Genomic DNA, 23,489 nt, shown 5'->3' on the forward strand with positions numbered 1-23,489 from the left:
ATGTCCCCTCTGCTTTACCGCACCTCTAACACAGATTTGTTTTTGTTTTATACATTTTGGCTACTTTGGTAGGTGTTAGGTAAAGGTAAAGGGACCCCTGACCATTAGGTCCAGTCATGGCCAACTCTGGGGTTGCAGCGCTTATCTCGCTTTATTGGCCGAGGGAGCTGGCGTACAGTCATGTGGCCTACATGGTCATGTGGCCAGCATGACTAAGCCACTTCTGGTGAACCAGAGCAGTGCACTGATACTCTGTTTACCTTCCCGCTGGAGTGGTACCTATTTATCTACTTGCATTTTGACGTGCTTTCGAATTGCTAGGTTGGCAGGAGCAGGGACCGAGCAACGGGAGCTCACCCAGTCGCAGGGATTCGAACTGCCAACCTTCTGATCGGCAAGTCCTAGGCTCTGTGGTTTAACCCACAGTGCCACCCGCATCCCTATTGGTAGGTGTTAAATACCATCTATAAAACATCTTGATTAAATTTCCCCTCAACGTTTCACAGACTGTAAATTTCCAGTTCTTTTTCCATAGTTCTTCCCATGCTGTTAAGTTAATAGTTTTCCCTATATCTAAAGCCCACTTGGTCATTACGCCCTTGACCTGTTCATCTTTGATAAGCCCACTCCAATAATGTACCATACATTTTAGATATTATGTTGGTTTTATTTCTCAATAACACTTTTTCTAATATTGAAGGTTCATTTGAGAAACCGTGTTTCTTATCTGTCCTGAACACTTCATGCAATTAATGGTACTGAATCCAGCCTGTTGGGTGTTGTTTAATTTCCTCATAGTCTTTTAATATCAATTTATTATCTTTTTCCTTTATCAAATTTTTATATGTGGCCCAATCTAATTCCATGTTTTTCTTTTTTATTGTAATTGCTTCTAGAGGTGAGACCCACCACAGTGTTTTTGATTCCAGGAGATTCTTATATTTTATCTATGCTTTGTATAATGATTTCCTTATAACATGATTCGTAAATCCCCTGTGTACTTTCCCTTTTTCATAAGCCAAATAAGCATGCCATCCGTGGCGAAAATTAAATCCTTCTAAATCTAACAAATCACCATCTTTTAGCACAATCCACTCTTTTAACCAATTTAAACATACAGCATCGTAATATACATTTAGGTCAATACTGGACCTACCAGTATTGATTTAATTCAATAAATAAGTAATCTAAAATCAATCAATGAATTTAAAGAAACCCTTCCCCAGTAAGTCTTCTCTTTCAAACCCAGTTCATTTCTCCCTCCTGTAGTCCTCCAAATGGGCTCAACTTCCTGCAAAACAAAACTGTGGGGAATGTAGTCTGTAAAGTGGCAGGTGCCCCTTCCAACTCTCCAGAGCCTGCCACCCGAGGCAACTGCCTCACTTCACCAAATGGGAGGGCCGGCCCTGGAAGTAGAATCCTCTGGATTTGTGTGGCAACAGTGTGCATACTGTTGCACAGAAGTAAAGTCATAGCCATCGCCCCACCCACCACTGGCATGACAAATGTCCTTGAAAGCTTGCTATTAAGGAAATGTGGCCCTCAAACTGAAAAAGGTTCCCTGGTGTGCCTTTGGACATGGCATCAGATGGGGTGTGGCTACCATTATCGGCAACACAATTGGCATGGAAGGGAAAGTTAACTCTTTCCTCCCTGCTGTAGCCCTGAGAAAAGTCCCTCCTTCGAGTCTGCTATTTTCATAGAGAGGGGAAACTGCCATCAGTGGTGGGTTTATGGGCTGTGGAGTCCTGTGTGCAGTCCTTTTGAGGGCCCTATTCATTCAGCTAAATAAATGTGACTATGTAAAAAAATATGACAGAGCTAAATGGGTAATAACATGGATTATTTTACTATTATATTATGAAACAAAACAATAGGTTTCTAATTAATTACCATATTTTCTCGAATCTAACGCTCACATTTTTTGGCCAAATCATGTCACGAAAATTAAGGTGTGCATTAGATTTGATGGCACATTTACATTTGCCAACAAATACTTTTTTGTTTCTTCAAGGTTCGGAAACTGTAGGTGCGCCTTAGATTCGATGGCGCATTAGACTCAAGCAAATGTGATATATGTGTATAGAAAGAGGTAACAAGGAAACAGTTCTCTTCATTCCAAAAAGAACTTTATTTAAATTCAAATATTTTCTTAAAATATTCACAGATATTCATAAATTTACGAGTGTTTTCTTCCACATTTCCTTCACACAAAAACACCGATTAACTTGTCACAATTTACAACTTGCAGTGCAGAAACTTTCAATTGCTAAAATTGTTGAGCTCATTAAACGCTCTTGAGACATAGTAGAATGTAAGTAATTTTTGCCTCCTTTAAGGGTGCTGAACGATCTTCCACCAGTTGCATTTGATATGAGTAATCTTTTTTTTAGATGAGGAAGAAGAAGAAGGGGAATTGTCACTGCATTTGGAAATGTGGCACTCCAACCGCCCTTAATGAGCTTGTAAAGGAAAACTTCGATGATATAAAGTCCTCATTGGCATAGCTCAATCAGTAGAATATGAGACTCTTAATCTCAGGCTCATGGGTTCAAGACCATGGGCAAAAGATTCCTGCATTGCAGTGAGTTGAACTACATGACCCACATGGCTCTACAACAATTCCAGGTCCAACAATTCTATGATTCTATGGCAAAATGCAGGAAGTTTCACGGTTCGCCGGATACATCCCTTCATTGCCTATCGCTTGACGCATGACATCACTGCTCTTCTTTTATCAGATTGCCAAGGAGAAAACAACATCTAGCAAGTGGCTCTAGCACTAGAAGCTAGTAATGTTAAGGGAATCCAGTCTATGTATTCACCAAAGCCTAGAGCAGTTTGAACCAGGGGTACACAGTATCTATTGCTTGCTCAAAAGATAATGATACTATTATCTTAATCCCACCAGCTTTTAATTGAGATGAACTGCTACAGGAAATGTGGCAAAACTTTAAATAAATAAATAACAATTTGTCACCCCTATCATCCCCATCTATTTTTAAAAGGTATAAGTAAGCAACAAAAAGCAAGCATTTATTTTACGAACAAGACACTCACAATGACTCGCACAAATAGTAAAACAAGTAATCGTAAAACAAGATTAACATACCACTTTCTATTACACTGTTTCTCTGCCTGAAGATGGATGAAGGGAATATCCTGGCCACAGCAAGACTTTTGGACTGAGATTGGCTGAGTGATTGGCCAGAGAACAGTAGATTGACAGAAATGCCTCTGAGCCTCTCTAAATTAAAACGGATTGTGGGGTGACATGTGGGACAGGGAAGAGTGTGGCTTTGAGATTTGGGAGGAAACTTGAAGAAAAAAAAGTTTGACATTCCACTTGTTAGGGTTAGATCCTGGTTGTCCTAATGGACCAGCCTCCACTGACTTTAATCAGGGAGTAGAAGAAATGAAGAACAGATACAACTCAACAAGCTAAACTACAGTGGTACCTCAGGTTACAGACGCTTCAGGTTACAGACGCTTCAGGTTACAGACTCCGCTAACCCAGAAATAGTACCTCGGGTTAAGAACTTTGCTTCAGGATGAGAACAGAAATCATGCTCTGGTGGCACAACGGCAGCGGGAGGCCGCATTAGCTAAAGTGGTGCTTCAAGTTAAGAACAGTTTCAGGTTAAGAACGGACCTCCGGAACGAATTAAGTACTTAACCCGAGGTACCACTGTATTAGAATTCAACAATGCAACATTTTGATGATATCCTTTCTAGTTAACAATGTGTACTAAGAAACTGGGGCACCCAGGGACTTAATTCTATGCATACCCAGAAATTCTTCGCTCATTCCCATTTGCTCCATTGCTCCACCACAGTGGGATTTCCTCCCACTCTAAATAGCCCCATCAGAGGAGGGAGTCTCCTGAGGATCACAGCAGGGAAGAAAGGGTTAAATTCCCCCACCCTGCCTGCTGCAAGCCTGATAATTACGCAGCCATCAGCCCAGCCAATGCTCTTTGCATTTAAGAAAACTTGCATGTTAAATGCAAAGTAGAGCTAACACAGTAATGGAGGTTTGTGAGACCCCAGATGATGTTGGACTCCAACTTCCATCAGCTCCCCATTACTGAGCTAGCATGGCCAATGGTCAAGGATAATGGGAGTTGTGGTCCACCAACACTTGGAGAATCACAGGTCCCCCATTCTGTGCTCACAATACAAAATACAAAAGAAACACAGGCTGCTTGTGTGTCTGTTGTCTGATGATTCCCTTTCGGTTCCTCAGCTAAATTGTGCTCCCACTCAGCTTCAGGCAAGAAAAACCCAGAATGTTTTTTTTGTTCCTTTTCTTTTCAAGAAAGTCTATTTTATTTCATTTCATGGCTCCCTTTTCAGATAGAGCCCAGGGCTCCTGAAAGTTTGCACCATCCCCGCATCTCTGGGAGCTGATCTTTTCCACCTTTTGTCTCAAATTATTTCAAGTGGTGTTAATTAAAGTGTCTCCCTGGAGTAACAATAATAGTATGGGAAAATTGATTCCTTAAGCCTCTTATGAGCATTTCAAATTGGGATACACTCAATTATTCTACAGAGCCATAAAGGGATTGTCTTACAGTTTCTTTGACAAGCAGCCTCTAAATAAATTAATCAAATAAATTAATTTCATCCAGGCTACCATGAAACAATCTATTTTGAAACGCCCCAGAAAAAAGTTGCTTATTCAGCTTTCTTAAGATGTTTTCCGATTCCTATGGTCTGTACTCAGAAAGTTTCGTGGGAGGGGGAGTAAGAGAGAACGATAGAACACTCAATAATATTTATTTTCACAGTAAATAACGCGATCCATAAGTTGGAAGTACAATATCAGATTCTAGAGAAGATATGCAACACATATTCAATTAGTTACCCCAAAAGGGAGGTTACTTTCTGGGTTGTTTTTTTTAGTGGCCTTAAATATGACAACTAGTTGTGCATAGCCTATCACAAATATCAGCAATGTAACCAGGGTCAATGAGAGGGCCACGCAAAATGCAGGGATATCTTGAAAAGGGCCACATGGTTCTCTAGTATTTTATGTGTTATGTATTCAGCCGTCTGTGTTTGCCTGAGCTTGAGTCTGGACTCAGGATTCTAAGCCCCTGCGTTTTGATTTGATACATGATATCCAATCACAGAACATTTCAGAATTTGGGCCACTGCCACTGGCCCTTAAACTCTGAGTTATGATTCACAATTTGGGAGTTTAGACAGCCAATCACATTGAGAGTGGGAGTGGTCCAGGCCTTCAGAAATGTTCATAAGCAGTTGCTTTGCTCCTGTTGTCCAGTTCTGTTAGTTCAATAAATGTTCTTGCTGTTATCACTATGTCTTGCTTTGTGGGAACCCACCTACAATTCAGTGTGGCATATTGTTCAAAATAACAAGTGAGACTGGCCACTAGGGTAGCCATATTTCAAGAAGTGAAAATCCAGACACAAAAGTTCTTGAGATTTTGGGGGGCAAAGTTGTGGAGCCCAGATGCCATTTTTGAAGGGAAAATCTGGATGTATGGCAGCCCTACTGGCCACAAAATATTGCATTCCTGCTCAGGGTGCCAGCCAGCCATGCATTTCCCCATTGCATTCCACTTCACTCCCCTCCCTCAATCTTCCATGTTTCCTACCCCTCCAACACTCGGGGGGGGGGTTGACAAGATAGCCCGCTGCCCCCCCCATCTGTAGAGCGGCTTAGGGCGCACACGCAGTTAGTATGGGCGCCACTCACTTGCTGTCTGTACAGGCTGCCTCTCACATGGTGACCGTACCAGTTATTGGAGATTCATTCCCCCTGTCTGCAGTTACGGGATTGTTGTCAGTCTGTATGGGATGCTATGCATGCGTAGTCCATATGGGATGTCGCATGTGCGCAGTCCATATGGATATTGTGCGTGTGCCACCAGGAGGTTCACCCCACCCCTTGGCGTCCCGCTTCGGGTGCCGGAGAGGGTTCCTCCACCACTGTCCTGAGCATAAATAAATAAGTAAATAAATAATAACAGAGGAATTGTTGGACATGGGTAGTTGCTGCTTGCATACATTCTTAAATGGGTATTACATGGGAAAGACTCAAATCCTTTTTTCTTCAAAAGAAAGAAAGAAAGAAAGAAAGAAAGAAAGAAAGAAAGAAAGAGGTAACTGTTTGACCTGTTCTGCATTTATTATGAGGTAGAAATAAGTAACCATAGCAAACGCAGTTAAGAGCGCACAGCTTGCTTTTTAGCAATTTAATCTTGAATTTATCCAAGCATGGGCATCTGAACCTTGATGGCTGTAAATCTTAAATCTCTTTTAAGCCCCACCACTGCCTCCTGGGCATCTGAAATACCACCCCTGGTCTTGCGCTGAATGTAGTATTGCCAGCCTAAAATCAGTTGATGAAAGGCCTACATCAACATAACTGGTTTACAACTCAAGAAACATGAGTTCTTTCATGATTTAGGATTGGCACTGGGAAAAAGCAGGGCTCGTGTGCCTTTAACAGCTGTGTGGCAGGCAGAAATTCAGTAGGTTATGGAAAAACAATTACTGGGAAAGATGCAACTGTTGGCTTTCTCTCTGCCATTCATCATGATGGGTTTATTACTGGGACCTCCATCCCACTGACAGAAGAGGGTGCCAGTTTGCATATGACACAAAGCTTATGCAAATCTGTGTCCTCTCTTGTGAGCAGGGTGACGGGCCCAATTCAGATGTAATGTTCTGGGTCTAGAAATCCTGTTGGCAGCCCTGTTAAACCTTGTGGAAGTGCAAGGAGTTTGGAAACTGTCTCAGACATAGAAATTATTGGTTATGGCATAGACCAAAAAGTAAAGGTGGAAACATATTTTCCTAAGTGGGCCAGAGCCTAGCACAGCTGCATTTTGCCTGCTACAGAGTGGCTGGGGAAACCCAGCCAGATGGGCAGGGTATTACTATTACTATTGCTGCTACTACTACTACTACTACATCATAACTACCTTTGAGCACAGCTTAAGGCAGTGGTACCCAAACTTTTTTCAAAGAGGGCCAGATTTGATGAAGTGAAGGGCTGTGGGGGCCAACCAAAGAGCCGATCAAAGTGGTTGACCTTGACCTTGACCTTTTTTAGGATTGAATTTGTTGAGGGGTTTTTTAGGATTTCACCCCAGATTAAACCAACCAGCAGGCCAGATTAGGCCCCCCCAAATGGACTTTGGACATGCCTGGCTTAAGCCATGGGTAGGGATCCTCTGATCATGATAGCCAAATGGGATTCAGACCTCTCTATCTACATAACCTCCACCATCCCGCTGATTTTTGGTCCCAAGCTCTCATGGGAGACAGCTGATTCGCACAAGAGCATGAAACCAAAAAAGGAGTGTCTTCTGGTCCAGCTCTCTTGGGGGAGCCAGCTGATTCATGCCAGAGTGCTAGACCAAAAAATGGGACATTCCGGGATCCAATGAGAAGCCGAGATGGCTTCTGTAATTCCGGGATGTCCTGCTTAAAACAGAATGGTTGAGGGGTATGGTTGAGACAGCTCCAAGGTCATGTCTCCATGACATGCGCCCAGGTCACACCCCTCACCAACTCTGCACTGTGCCTTCCTCGAGTACTTCTTCATGCCTGGACTGTGTCAATGTGGTGTTTGCCCATTCGTTTGAAAAGGTCTGTACAGGGGGAGAGAAAGGGTTAATATGTAGGCCAATAGGAAAGCCGGAGGCGGAGCCTACCTGTTTATAAAAGGGCTTAGCCCAAGGTTTGGGTTGTGGGTAGTTGGTTAGTTTTAGTGGGTTGGTTGGGAAAGGCAGTTAGAAAAGCAGTTAACAGACATTTGGAAATAGATAGACAGTTAGTGCAGTTGGTTCTTGTGTGAGGGGAGGTAGAAGAGATAGAGACAGGATAAAATAAGACTAAGAAGGTAAAGAGTAACAACGTTTGGAATGCACTTAAAGTTTATTTGTGTCTGCAATAAACTACACTCTTCTTTGTTAACTTAAGAACCTGACTGAGACTAAGTGATTTACCGGGGAGGACCTGGTTGGTGGCAGTGGATTAGTGGTGTACGGGTCAATAGTCCGTGAGACGACTGGGGGCTCCATATGAATGCCACAGTCATCGAACTATGATAATGCCTCTTGCTTAGCTGGATAGAGAGATAAGCGTGTGGGTGTGGACCAACCCCAGAGTGCTGTGGCTGGAACGTAGACAACTGTACAAATTTATGAGTCACAGCCATTGCTCTGCCTATGTTTTCCAGTGACCCCACCTACCATAAGGAGAGCCTGCTGGATCAGGCCAATGCCCCATCTAGTCCAGCATCTGGTTCTGCCACGCTGTGCTTTCCAGCAACTGGAATGTGGAAGCTGGAAAATGTTCTTCATCCCTGGCTTAAACTAATCTGTAAGATCAGGACTCAGACAGCAGCAAAAGAGGCCCAGCAAACAGATTAGGTAGCTTTATTTCCTTTTGAATATTCTCTCATCTTATCTATGCCTTTAGTGGGGATAAAACCTTTGGCCAAGCCAAATTATTATATTTATTTTCACTTATTTACTGCAAGGCAACAGTTTGCCCATCTCTCATGCAAACACAGAGCAGCGAGATTAGATTTGCCTTGTTTATACAATTAGCAATGCTCCAGGAAAAGGAAGTGTGCTGTGAATGCAGATGGAAGCCAAAGGTCTATCAGCTCGCAGCTCGGAGTATATTAAGCACTTCAGATAGCATAATGGTGCAGACACTCTGCTTAATTTAATTATGGAAAGGCAATACCAGCTCTAAATGAGTGATTAAAACTTGCTGCAAGAGACACTGCAGGAGGGGGTAAGAGAGAAGATTGTGTTATTTGTAGAGATTTGGTGCACTGTAAGTGGCGCCGACCCAATTTAAACATAATGACGGCGAAGGCAAAATTTGAACTGGCGACATTCCAGCGCCACACTCTTGGGTCTGATTTAAATTTGACACTGGCCTAGGCACTTGAACTTTCTAAGAATTCCGTTTCGGTCAAATGCTCTTAACTGGTCCTCGTACATGCGATATCAGCAAGCTGGCAACGCAGAACATCCATGATACAGTTTGTCGGTAGGTTTTGCTAATGGTGCTGTTGACATATGGGCTGATGCATGTCGTGAGCATATTCAAATGAGACAGAGGCCACATGGAACATTTATCTGGATAAATGCTTTGCCCGTAGCCAGCATCGGATTTTGAAAGGGCTTTAGAGCTCTGAAACAAGGCATCTGCAGGTCAACTCTCGATCTGCAAGCTCACACAATAGCCTTAGGCATGCTACTCTCTCTCAGCCCCAGACACGCACCCACACCCATCTGTCTTGCAGAAAAATGGAAGGGCTACTGTTGATACAAATGTTGGAGCAAAGGCGAATGGAAATTCTGTATACAGAAGGTCCCAGATTCAGTTTCTGACACACTGCACCCCACACAGTGACGTAGCATGGAGTGCTGGGGTGCGTGACCCCAGGTGCATTTTTCTGAGGGAGCACGATCAGGTGCCCCCACGACAGGCTCCCTCATTGGAGCCTGACTCCAGCGCAATAGGGCATCGTGGGGACAGCTTCCTCACACGATGGTCCAACACCGCCAGCCAGCCACAGCTCCACTCCTAGATCAAGTCTGACCCAGAGGCAGAGATGAGCAGCAGGGCCAGCGGAAGCTTCCCCACTCTTCTCCTAGCCTTGGCTGTGGCTCACAAGCGTGGCCCCCATGTCACTTCACAAGGCAAGTGGCAGAGGGCTCCCTCTGTGCCATAACCCCCTTGGGGGGGGCACCCTGCACACCCACCCTAGGTGGCAGTAGCATACGCTCTGCCACTGCCCACACAGGTCTGGGAAAGACCCCTGCCTGAAACCCTGTGAGCCACCAACAGTCAGTCAAGACCAGTCTTTCTCAACCTGGTATCTTTCAGGATACTACCACTCCCATAAGCACTGACCACTGGCAATGATGACTGGGGCTGATGGGAGTTAGAGTCCAAAATATCTGAAGGGCACAAGGTTGAAGACAGTGGTGGACCCAGATGTTTTAACTTCTTCTGTGTTCACCTTCTACCACAATGGTCCTGACCGTGTGGAAATATCACAGGACTCAAGCTTGATTCCCAGTCTACCAGATGTTCCCCCAGTGCACTTGAGACCCCAAATCTAAGGGGAACGAGAGCTACCCATTGACTCATATTGCAAGATTGAAGCCAGTCTGGTTTTAAATTAAGATTTTGCCCTTGACATCATGTGGTGAGCAGTGCTTAGATACCATGTAAATACTTTTCAAATATTAGTCGAGTGTTCCCTGAGAGTTCTGCATGGAAATTGTTACAGAACTTGTCAAGTGTTGTCGTCGTCTCTCTCTCTCTCTCTCTCTCTCTCATTCACACGCACACTGAATTTTCCACACTAGTGGCTGTTGCTATGGTACATCATGCCCATTGGTATCAGCACACAACATGACTCATTTCATGGCTAGGAGATGGCATGACAAGGACTTATCAGAGCGGGAAATTAGAAAGAGACTGTTCCAGAAACCCAAAAGCATAAGGCACCTAAATATAATTTAAAAGTGGTTTATGTTTTTAAGAAAATGACACACATTTACATTGTGTGCAAAAATATGGTATTGTGGATCTTCCTGAATTCAGGGCAAATGTTCAGGTACTAAATGTGTTGTGAGGAGAAGAGAAAGCAGCTGATTGGAGTCAATATTGCTGTTCATACCAATTTCATAGAATTGTAGGGTTGGGAGGGACGCCAGGTTCATCTAATCCAACCCCCTGCAATGCAGGAATCTCAACTAAAGCATATGTGATGGGTGACCATCTAACATCTGCTTAAAAACATCCAACGAAGGAGAGTCTACCACCTTCAGAGGAAGAGAATTTCACTGTCAAAACAGCTCTGACTGTCAGAAAGTTCTGCTTTATGTTAGGTCGGAACCTCTTTTCTTGTAACTTGAAGCCATTGGTTAAGGTCCTGAGAGCATCTTGCCCAAAGGGCACCTGGCACCTGGAACCAACCCTAGAATGTGAAATATTGTTAGCTGCTTCGAGCCCCTAGTATGGATCAGACTAAAAATAACAAAATATATTCACAGGGCATCGTACTGCCTTGAGAATCAGTCCAATTATGCCCATCAAGGGTCTGACACAGCCCAGAGTTAATAAACTACGGTGTATTATAAAGCACACAATTATAGACGTTTTCATTAAATCATGAAATTAGCTGAAGGATGTGTAGGTGAATTTAGGCACCAAGGCACTGATGAGTGCTTTATGAGCTCCACTAATGGCCAGCTTGAAAGTATCAGAAAGTACAGCAATCAACATTGCTCTGTTATTTTCATTAACTTCATGACACCTTTAATTGGATCCTCTTTCTTCCTGCAAACACCTCCGCTTTTAAGTGCAAGGCGTCTCAGACAGTCCTCATACGTGGCAAGCTGTTTAGATAAATCAATGGAATATCACTTTCCAAAAGGGCTGCCTGATGCCTGAAAGAGGAAACGGCCTCTTGCAATCTTCTTCAAAGGCTTAGCTCAGCACTCAAGGGATAACAGCTGAAACTCAAGGCAGAAAGCTCTGCCACTTCCATTGGCGAGCTGTCCTCTTGAAGGGAGATGATAGAAAACGCCACTTTTGTTGGATTAAATTTAGCATAGAAAAGAAATTGCATCAATCCCCAACCTAATTGCTCTCTTCTTGAAAGCCAATCGAAAGGGGCTTGACACTCAACCAGCTGGTGGATCTGTTGGGACTCCACTGTGGAACTGGAGTGGAATTTGCATCTCGGCACTGCAGGTTGGAGGGTTGTACCTGGAAAGATTAGGACAAAGGGTCTTAAGATAAGTGAGAGGCTAAATGAAGGCAACTTCACCCAAATATGGCAAGGAAAGGTCCGTATAGTTAAAGCTATGGTTTTCCCAGTAGTGATGTATGGGAGTGAGAGCTGGACCATCAAGAAGGCTGATCGCCAAAGAATTGATGCTTTTGAATTATGGTGCTGGAGGAGACTCTTGAGAGTCCCATGGATTGCAAGAAGATCAAACCTCTCCATTCTGAAGGAAATCAGCCCTGAGTGCTCACTGGAAGGACAGATCCTGAAGCTGAGGCTCCAATACTTTGGCCACCTCATGAGAAGAGAAGACTCCCTGGAAAAGACCCTGATGTTGGGAAAGATTGAAGGCACAAGGAGAAGGGGACGACAGAGGATGAGATGGTTGGACAGTGTTCTCGAAGCTACCAGCATGAGTTTGACCAAACTATGGGAGGCAGTGGAAGACAGGAGTACCTGGTGTGCTCTGGTCCATGGGGTCACGAAGAGTCGGACACGACTAAACAACTAAACAACAACAACAACATGGCAAGGAAATGTGCATCAAACTTGGGCCGCCAAGCTTCACATATCATAACACGTTGCCAGATGTTCTTCTTTCATAAAAATGGCTTCTGGATTTGTGCAACAAGCATGGGTTTATTTTTGTTTCTTGTGATTGATCTCTGGAACCCGCCCTGTGGAGAAGTAGACTTTGTTCTTAGGATCCTCCCCAAACTCTCCTGTTCTTTGTCTTGCCTCTTCAAGAGGACCTGTGTTCTCTTTAAAGTTATGATTTGATTCTTGATCTGCTTGTTTTGCACTCTGATTCTTGGCTTCTGTCCCCAGTGTCCTGTCTAGTCCTGATCAAATGACACCAAGAGCCATTTGTAATAATATGTCTTTTCTAGCGTCCATCCTCATCACAGTGTTCTTGCATCCTGATTTCTATGCTATTCTGAGCTGGTTTCTAATTGCCTTCTCTGGAATATATATGGGGACTGACCCAGAGGAGGGGAGCAGCTATTTATGGGGTTTGGTGCCACTCCAGAGGCAGGAGCCAGGGCGGGTCGGAGCAGCCAGATGTGTGCGTGCAGGATGTGTCAGATGCAGAAGAAAGGGCTGTTCAGGTGAGAGGTGGGGTGCTCAAATCCCCACCATCTCCCACTGGTCTGTCTCTGAGAACCAGGACGGACCTGAAGAGGGAAGAGCCATGACGGCTTCCATGTAGGAGAAGTCTCAGGTTGCATGTGCGCACTCCGTCGCTGGTGCAAGGGAATGGGTCCACTGCTGCTGCAACTACCCCGTATGGCACAGACCTGGGAATAGCTGCCTAGAGGCTAGAAGCATGTTCGTGTTTGTGAATCCGGGGCATCTTAGGAGCTGCGGTTAAGTGTGTGCTTTTGACAATGCAGTGGTACCTTGGGTTAAGTACTTAATTCGTTCCAGAGGTCTGTTCTTAACCTGAAACTGTTCTTAACCTGAAGCACCACTTTACCTAATGGGGCCTCCTGCTGCCGCCGCACTGCGGGAGCACAGTTTCTGTTCTCATCCTGAAGCAAAGTTCTTGACCCGAGGTACTATTTCTGGGTTAGTGGAGTCTGTAACCTGAAGCATATGTAACCTGAGGTACCACTGTACAGGATTACAGTGGTACTTCAGGTTAAGAACTTAATTCGTTCTGGAGGTCCATTCTTAACCTGAAATTGTTCTTAACCTGAAGCACCACTTTACCTAATGGGGCCTCCTGCTGCCGCCGCACCGCCGGAGCACGACTTCTGTTCTCATCCTGAAGCAAAGTTCTTAACCCGAGGTACTATTTCTGGGTTAGCAGAGTCTGTAACCTGAAGCGTCTGTAACCTGAAGCGTCTGTAACCCAAGGTACCACTGTACTATTAGACATGTGCCTTCCTTGGCTTGGGTGGGTGTGCTGAGGACGGGTTTCCTACAACATAACTTGGGGTGGAATGGCCCTAAGGCTATTTCTGCTCCTTTTCTGGTGGGAAAAACAGTAGTGACTTGTAACCACCTGAGAGTCCTTAAAAAAAACCTATCTATGACAGCATTGTTGTACACGTGCCACTAATGTATCATCCATGAGTAGGCTAGGATGATAAGCACTTCATTATGGAATTACAACGTCCTAGTGAATACAACATAGCTTTTGACACAATAAACATTTTGCCATATGCCTAATGTGGCTGCAAAATGCAGCTGACTGACAATTGCTTGTCGAAATCTGGATCGCATACTAAACACCTACAAACGCTTTCTCCTGGGCAGAGTGCGTGTAAATAAATGATCACAAGTATTATGCTTCAAACAACCGGCTTCTAAGGAAGGAGAAACTAGAGGCCGCATAATACTGATATGCAGAACTTACAAAACGCTGCTGGCTCCTTTTGCATTCTTTTCGACCGTTCACAAGGTGGTGGTGGTTGTTTTGCATCAAGGGATTCAGTATTAATTAGGACGGTGCTGCAGTACAAACAGAAAAAGAATGTCTTCATTTGATTATTTACCTGATCAGGAATCGAGCCTCCAGTAGGTCTGTAACCAAAATATTTGAACCATTATCGGACTTGATAATGTCCAACTGTACAGTCCATTAGCTGTATGCTTTGTGGTGTCAAAATCATATATTTAATGCAAGGGTGGGGAATGTCAGGCTTGGGGAGTGCAAATAGTAGTATTGTATTGTATTGTATTGTATTGTATTGTATTGTATTGTATTGTATTGTATTGTATTGTAATGTATTGTGATTGTCCACCTTTCATCCTAAGGCATACATAGGCAAACTCGACCCTCCAGATGTTTTGGGACTACAACTCCCATCATCCCTAGATAACAGGACCAGTGGTCAGGGATGATGGGAGTTGTAGTCCCAAAACAAGGTCCCTGGTTTGATTACAACAACTTAAAATGCAGGATTAAAAACAGTTTTAAAAGCATAAAATTGCCCCCCCCCCAAAAGAGGAGATACATCTGCTCACCCATTCTGCAGAATACAATATTTTATCACTGTAATGGAAATCTTTTATTGCTTCCAACTTACATTTAGACTTCAACCTGTATCATGGGACCCACTTTAGCATTTGGGGGCCCTGAAGCTTGAACCAGCAATGAGGTCGGGGTAACCACTGTTATCTTCTTCAATAGACAGATCATCACATTTAAAAAAAAAAAAAATGGCTACTACATCTCAGATTTCAATTACAATTGCTGTACTTGATCATCTCACATGTCAAAGTGACTGGTGTGAATAAAAATTTCCTATGCCTTATAGTTTTCAAGTTATAGCTCAGTTGGTAGAGCATGAAAGTCTTAGTCTCAAGGTCATGGGTTCGTACCCCACATGGGGCAAAATATTTCTGAATTGCAGCAGGTTGGACTGGATGTCACTTGTGGCCCCTTCCAACTATTCTATGATAAAAATTAGGGAAATGTTTTTGCACCTTTCAAAGCGAACTTTTTAAGCAATGTGGACTAAAGTTGTTTGTGGGGTCCTTCCAGGATTAGGGGTCTGAAGCTTAAGTTTCACAGCAGATCCGCCCCTGGGCAAGGGTGAGGTCAGCATGGTGTGAACGCACTGGCAGGAGCACAAGATTCACTCCTGGTGTGTTTGCACTATGCTGACCTCGCTGCTGCCTCACCACTCTCCCCTCTGCCTCCCAGTAATCAGCACTGGTGCGACCAACCAGAGCTCAGGTATATGCCACTATCTTCAACTGCATCTAGCTTCCATTTCCATGTCCTCTCTGTTTTGCTCATTCATTCACCAACAAACATAGATGCCCCCACTGGAACACCCAGCTCCACCCCTTGCCTTTGGCTTTGCTCACAGCTTGTAGGAAGTTGAGAGTTTTTGCACTGTGGCCTTTCTGCATCGTAAATATTAAATGTTAATGGGCACGCTCCATCTGGAAGCCACTTCATTTTCAAATTCTCCCTCCCATAATAACCAATAAGGGAGAGATCGTTAAGGGGAGGAAGTTTTATTTTGGCACATTGAGAATGTGACCTATAGTATGCCACATATGCAAAATATTAAGGAGAAAGGTTTTATCAGCCAATCTTTCTTTATCGCTGCTTATTTGCAAAGAATAGGGGGAAATAAAAAAACATGGAGTCGTAAAAATAAAACAAGCACCAGGGCTAATTTAATGCTGCAACGAAAATTACCTTGTTCACTTTTTTGATGGAGCTTAACCAAGCTTTCAATTCTGAATCTATTGGTTCTTCCCAATATGGCCCCAAAGCACCATAATAATGCAAAAAGACTTCACTTTATTTGTCTCCATGATTCAGTCCACATGAAGGGGTCCAAAAGCAAATTGGCTCCATCCATTGAAACAAACGGCAGACCCTCCAAGTGTCCCTATTTTCCAGAGACATTCCTGGATTTACAGAAGCCATCCCAGTTTCTGATTTGATCCTGGAATGTCCCCTTTTTCCTTAGGATGTCCATACTTTCATTAGAGAAATGTTGGAGGGTATGGAGTTACCCACAAGCCGTCTGAAGGCAATCCTGTGCAGGGAAGTTTTGTTTAATGTTTAATGTTTTATTATGTTTTTATATCTGTTGGAAGCTGCCTAGAGTGGCTGGAGCAACCCAGTAAGATGTGTGGGGTATAAATAGTAAGATTGTCATCAGAGAAATGTTGGAGGGTATGGAATGGGTAAGCCATGCATGCAAGGGCTGCTGTTTGCTAACTGGTAGTGGCTACAAAGCCAATTCAGAGCCACATAGCTAATTAGGAGTAATGGCAAAGCTTCCTGCTCTTACTTTAAATGGGAAATCACCTTTGCCTCTGTTTGCAGCCTTCACAATCCCAAAACAATTTTTGAAAAGGAAAATCCTTTTTGCAGGAAGTGAAAAGCACCACTACCTTGTTTCAGCTCAGTGTCAGTTTTAGGTACTTCCCTTCTTTCAGAATGCAGGATCAAAAAGTTGGAAGGAACCCAAAATGTCACAAAGTAATGCCCTCCACCCATCCCATCAAGGCCTTACCCCCCCCCCCACTTTTATAATACTTATTTTATAAAACTATTTGTGTGAGGATTTGTTGTTGTTTAATTTAACCTACTCCTCTCTTCTGACTTAATTATCTCTTCTACTCTGTGTTGTTTTAAAGCACCGTGACTCTATTCTTAAATGCCCTGATCCACCACCTAAAAATATTAATGTGTTGCATTCTGACATCTGATTGAACAAGAACAAGCACGGTATAACTCATGGTAGTAGAAAGATAATAGCTACAGACCACTTAGATACATTTACCAAGTCTAAACCGGGGAACCAGTCAGACCAGAGAAAGAAGTTCCTTCCCTCTTCCAGTAAACCCATCACTAAGATCCCACATCTGAAGCAACCTTCATCAAGGCCTCCTCAGATGTGGTTTTCATTCAGTGTAAGCCCCTCCTCCAAATTATATTTCAGACCATCGGTTTTCTGCTTCAGACACCAGCAATTCTTGGGCTGGCAAAAAGTCACCTGTAAAGCACCCATTACGAACCAGCTACGTGTCTCGTTCTTTTCATGTGGGGAGGACTGCCTGTGGGTGAAAGAGATTTCTGTCCTACTTCTAACCTGGTGCAACAAGACATTATGGTCTGGGGGCACCAGTGGGGCAACAGTTGGGCATCTCTGGAAGATTGCATTGGTTGATGTGGGGCCTGCTGAGAGGTTTGTTCTGTCTAGCTTCAGAGAGCTGGAGTAGATGGCATTTTGACCCCTTTCAAAAGCTATGGGGGCTGGCACCTTGAAGCTGCAGGCACAGATTATTAGTAGGGGGATACAGAATCGGAAGAGTCTTAAGATGTAGATCATGCTGAAAGCATCTGAACAGAGTCACATAAGCCAGCAACTCTCTTTGCATGGGACATGTTTTGCATTGCAGGTTCATTTCCAGGAAGAGCTAGCACATAGCTCTATTGGTAGAGCATGACACCCAGCATCGTGGGTTCAAGCCCCACATTGGGCAAAAGATTCCTTCATTGCAGGGGGTTGGACTACACAATCCTCATGGTACCTTCCAATTCTACGATTCTATGTGCCTGCTTATAGCGCAGGAGACCCACTGCCAGTCCCTTCAGGCAGCAGTGACTAGGAGGGACCTGAGTCACTTTCCTGTGTTCCTTCAATATGGCATTTTACTAAATAGTACAGCCTCTGCAAGTCCCCAGCCCAGCTATTATGTTTAATGTACATTAAGGCTCCATTAAACATGGCACATGACAATTGCAATTCACACTGCTCCCTTCCAAACTGATGCTCACCTGAAGGCTGTTGAATGGATTTTGTCAAAACCCAAAGTAATTACATCATAAAAGTTCAGCTCCTGCTCCCGTCCCTTTCTCTCTTCCCTTGATAAATATTGCATGAGGATGAAATGCAGGAAGAGCTGTTTATAGCTATCACTTTTAAAAATTTACTCATGTGCTCATGCAATTCACAGTGCAGTGTCAGGGGGCTGTGTGTGTGTATGTGTGTGTGTGTGTGTGTGTGTGTGTGGAAATCCCTGCAATGTATTATTCCAAGTGAGGGAGTAGAACAGCAACAGATAAAATAACTCAGTGTTTGGTTTCTCCTCAAAACAGATTGCAACCAAGCCTTTACGTCTGCTATGGAATGCATGCCGGCTGGACCTGGTGGGAATTGAAGTCCAAAACATTCAGGTTGGTGAAGACTGCTTGATGCCTTCACCCACAAAGCAAAGCAAACAACAACAAACAAACAAAACAAAAGTTCTGGAGGTTTGGTCCAGGGTAGGAATGTTGTTGATGATGCAGTGTTATCATCAGCATCATCATCATCATCATCATCATCATCATCATCAATGTCATGTTTAATTTTGTGGCATTCATGGTTCTCCCTCTCTCCATTTTATCCTCAGAACAACTCTTAACTGCTGCCTCCAAGGCTGTTTTTGATGCATTGACGCACAAAAGTGATCTCTTCGGAGCACAAGCCTGGGCAGTGTGTATGGAGGACCGGAGAAGCCCAGACAACAAGACCCCTCTCTTGGCCTCACTGATGTGGTCTAAAGGGAATAATAATAATAATAATAATAATAATAATAATAATAATAATAATAAATTTATTTATTTATTTATACCCCACCCATCTGACTGGGCTTCCCCAGACACTCTGGGTGGCTTCCAACAAAATATTAAAATACAGTAATGCATCAAACATTAAAAGCTTCCCTAAACAGGGCTGCCTTCAGATGTCTTCTAAAAGTCTGGTAGTTGTTTTTCTCTTTGACATCTGGTGGAAGGGTGTTTCACAGGGCAGGTGCCACTACAGAGAAGGCCCTCTGCCTGGTTCCCTGTAACTTGGCTTCTAGCAGAGAGGGAACCGTCAGAAGGCCCTCGGCGCTGGACCTCAATGTCCGGGCAGAACGATGAGGGTGGAGACACTCCTTCAGGTATACTGGACCGAGGCCGTTTAGGGCTTTCAAGGTCAGCACCAACACTTTGAATTGTGCTGGATGGAAGCAAAGCAATCCATCTGGCACCAGCATGGCTAGAAGGAGGCACACATGAAGTGTTAGGAGACGGGTGGTACCTCGGTGGGGGACAGATGGTGCTCCTTCTGGGGTAGTTTGTCCACCTTTGGTCCCCACCCTGCGCTCAGCTCTCATCTGTGGCTCCTAAAAGCTGTTGGCATGCGACAGAGGCCACACCCTGGAATGACTTAACATAAATTGCAATATTTCTTCTAAAATAAAACCTACTTGAGTTTTGCTTTCATAGGAGGCAATTGTTTCCTTAACAATATTGCATAAGGGGCAACCACTATCCCCATAATCTATTTATTTTCCACCATTATATAAAATGTTATTTTCCCCATTATAGCCTAATCCCAAACTTCATTAAGCCATTCTCTCCATGGAGGTAGTAATGTAACTTTCCAGTTTTGAGCCATTAACATTCTAGCAGCTGTTAACAGCTAGGATGTGAGTTTGTTATGGTCTTTCTTTATGAGAGGTGATACACAGTTCAGCAATATCAGGGCTGGATCCAAGGGAAATTTGTCTTTCGGTATTTTTTGCTATTATTCAAATAATCACGTTCCTGTATTTTTTGTGCTTAATGACATGTCCACCACATGCAGTAATATGTTCCGTTCTACTTTTTGCACCTCCAGCATTTTAAAATATAATATGATATATTTATTGCTTCAATAAATATATGCCAGTCAGATGCCATAGCTTGGAAACAATTTTCTTTTATATTTATATTCAGAGAAAATTAATGACATTTTCCATTGTGCATGCACAGAGCTCTGTTCATACAAAAGGTTGTGAGCAAAACCAGCTAGTGCGATCCTCCTTCTCCTCCCCATAACATTAGATCAATGCCAATAGTTTCTGGGGAAAGTCTGAACAGCACTCTTCTAATGTGCTGGTTGCAGCATATGATAAAGAACAAAAAAGGGAAAAGGGGGGAGAAAGAAACTTCTGGCATATTTTAAGATATATGCTTATTCTGAGCCCAGAATCGTTGAGGTTTTAAAGAAAAGTAACTCAGCTTTAGAAGATTTCACACTGTTTTGTTAATGCTGGTTAATCTAGCCTCCATGTTAGAGAATGCTGAATGTTTGAACATCTCTCAAAAATGGTGCTTTAAAGTGCATTTTGCTCCCCCTTTTCATTAAAAAGAAGAGGGAGGGAGGGAGGAAGTGAAGACCTCTTTTGAAGATGAATTCTCAGCTGGAATGTCGCTTTTACTTTTAAACAGAGAAGGGAGAGATTTTCTTTGCCTAGGCTTTGGCTTCAATCCATCCTTGTCTATCAGCCTTTGCAGAACACTCTCTTGTTTTTTTGAAGGTGCATAAATAAAACGTTAAGATTTAGCCTTCACCAGGCTATCTGAAGTGGGAGGATTTTTTGGAACAACAGAACAATACGGCGCAGACAAATAAAACCAACACAACTCGCAGACAGGAGAAAGGAAGGCAGGACTTCAGAGGTCTGGCTCAAGACGTAGTGCTACATTTGTGACTGGAGAACTCCTATAGCAGGTACGTATTTGCACACAGAGTCCTTGCGCAGGCAGGCTGCTGGATTGTGAGAGATGCAAAATACTCTTGAGATATGCCTATACAGTGGTGGATCTTGGTGGTCTCAAATTTCAGTTCAATGTCAAAATTTGGTTCCCTTCCAGCTCTTGCGCTCCATTGTAAATCATAGTTGTGGCATCCTCAGCAGCGACCCTTAAGCTCTGCTCCCACTGGAACTGAAGCTGTTGCTGAATCCACTTCTGACCTTTACTTCAGAGGTGGAAAGCTTCAAGTCCAGGGGCCAGTGTGGTGTAGTGGTTAAGAGTGGTGGACTCGTAATCTGGTGAACCGGGTTCGCGTCTCCGCTCCTCCACATGTAGCTGCTGGGTGACCTTGGGCTAGTCACACTTCTCTGAAGTCTCTCAGCCCCACTCACCTCACAGAGCGTTTGTTGTGGGGGAGGAAGGGAAAGGAGAATGTTAGCCGTTTTGAGACTCCTTAGGGTAGTGATAAAGCGGGATATCAAATCCAAACACTTCTTGGATTTGGACTTCCAGGCCTCTCTCGCAGGTCCTTGGAAGTCTGCCCAGGCTTGTCTCTCCCTTAACAGGCCACACTCCCCACTGTTCCTTCTCTGTGCTCTCCTCTACTGATTTCACCTGACAGGAATGTGTCCTTGAACTGTGATAATTAGTACTGTATGCTGTCCCCTTCCAAATCCACTCTGTGGCTCCAAACCAGGGAGCATCATGTTGACCCATTCTGGGTTGACCAGGAGACCACCACCCTACCTTTGAATAAGTTCAGGGGTTGGGTTAATGTTTAATTAGGGTTTAAAAACCCCAGTTGAACATATAGCTGGGAGATGGGTGGAGGGGAGAGACCTGGTATCTTCTTCCCTACCTCCCTACAGAGACTAGGAGTACCTCCAGCTAAGGAACACCAACCCTGCTTAACAGTTGTTGTGCATTAGGAGAAATGACTTGGTGGAAGAAACTTGTTGTTGTTGTCTATTGTGGATGCTCTAACTCAGGGTTGGAGAACCTGTGGACTTCCAGAGGTTGCTACACTACAAGTTCCATCAACTCGACCATTGGCCAACTGGCTGGGGCAGATGAGAACTGAAGTTCAACAATATATGGAGGACTACCACTTTCGCCATCCTTGCTCTAGCTCTAAATCTCCTGTATCTCCTGTATCTCCTGTATTGGGTTGGATTAGATGCCTTACAAGACCCTTCCCCAATTCACTGACCCTAGGATGCCAGTGTCGGTCAGGTCTTCCTGCATAACTCCTGATCCTCACTTCTTTTGCCCATCCTACTGCTTTCTGTGACATTATAGAAGGAGCAGGTAGAGATGCCTACAAGACCTAAGATGCAATGGTAAAATCAATCTTGCAGCCCAGTTTTAAATTATTGCTCAGTGGCCAGCATTTCCTTTGCTTGCTTGCCTGTGTGCCTATGTTTTCACCTGTCCAGGCTGAAACAAAAGGATTTATCTTTTAGGTGCCACATCAAGTCTTATGGAAATAACATTCAAAGTCTTTTACTGGGACATAAACTCTAGGCTAAAATGTCACCGCATTTTATTACGCAATCTAAACTTAATTGCAAATAAGTTGGTGCGCTCATAAAAAATGATGTAACACTTCTATTAAATCCTGCATCTGCTAATTGTTCACAAGAGGATGGCAACTGAAGACTTGGTTAAACATTTCTCATTTGGAAAACAAACATGGTAGCCTATAGCTGAGCAGCAAACCTTCCAAATAAAGGATTATTCCTAATACTGCAAAGAGCACTGCGGACATTGATCAAATAGCAATGGCTGAATCAATGCTACCACCTCAGCTTGTTTGTGGTGTGCTTGTGTCCTGCAGCTAGGAATGGGGAATAAATTTGATTCGGTTCCCATTTAAAGGCGAAGCTACCAAATTTGCAGACTGCAAAACGACATAAACACCAAAGCATAGTAAGCCTTCAAAGTTTGCGCCGCTCCGAATTTTGCGATGCAGTTCTCCAGCCAATGAACATGTACAAAAATACATATGCAGGGGTAAATTGTGAATAAAAATGTGCATATTACAAAAAATAGCATGCACTGCAAAAAATGTGTATATCAGGCAAAAATCACACAAATCTGCACTTTACAAGAAAGTCACATAAAATGCTTAAGAGATTCCATGAGGACTTTTAAAACTGATGCAGGTTAAGATTGGGAAAATCAGGAACTGAGATAAATAAAAATAGGTAGATTTGCCAATCCATTCCTATGGCCAGTTCATTTGGAGAGAGGTGTTTCCTGGAGTTTCCTAGAAATGTTTGCAGTGGTCTTGCTTTGTGCAGAGTAAAATGGTTGCTTTAAACAGTAGATTTTGAGTGTCTTAGGGCTTCAAGTTATCAGCAGTACTTCTTTTGTTTTTTATAGCTCCCAGCCAATAAGTCCTAGCAATTACAGATTCATGAAGGGGCAGAGAATGGTCAGTACTTTCACAAAACTACAGTTACTAGGATCCTATGAGTGAAGAATTCAAAAATTATCATCAATTCATTGCACAATCAGAAGTCCTTTTGTGGGCTTGTGCTGACATGACTTGTTAGGTGAACCCTGTCCTAAGTGAGTTTTTGTGGCTCTTAAGGAAACATTTTAGGTCCTCTGAATGTTACTTTTAATGAATGTCCAGAGGAGAAAATTTAAA

Source organism: Podarcis erhardii (genome assembly GCF_964252035.2).
Source record: "Podarcis erhardii genome assembly, chromosome: 6".
NCBI lineage: Eukaryota > Metazoa > Chordata > Lepidosauria > Squamata > Lacertidae > Podarcis > Podarcis erhardii.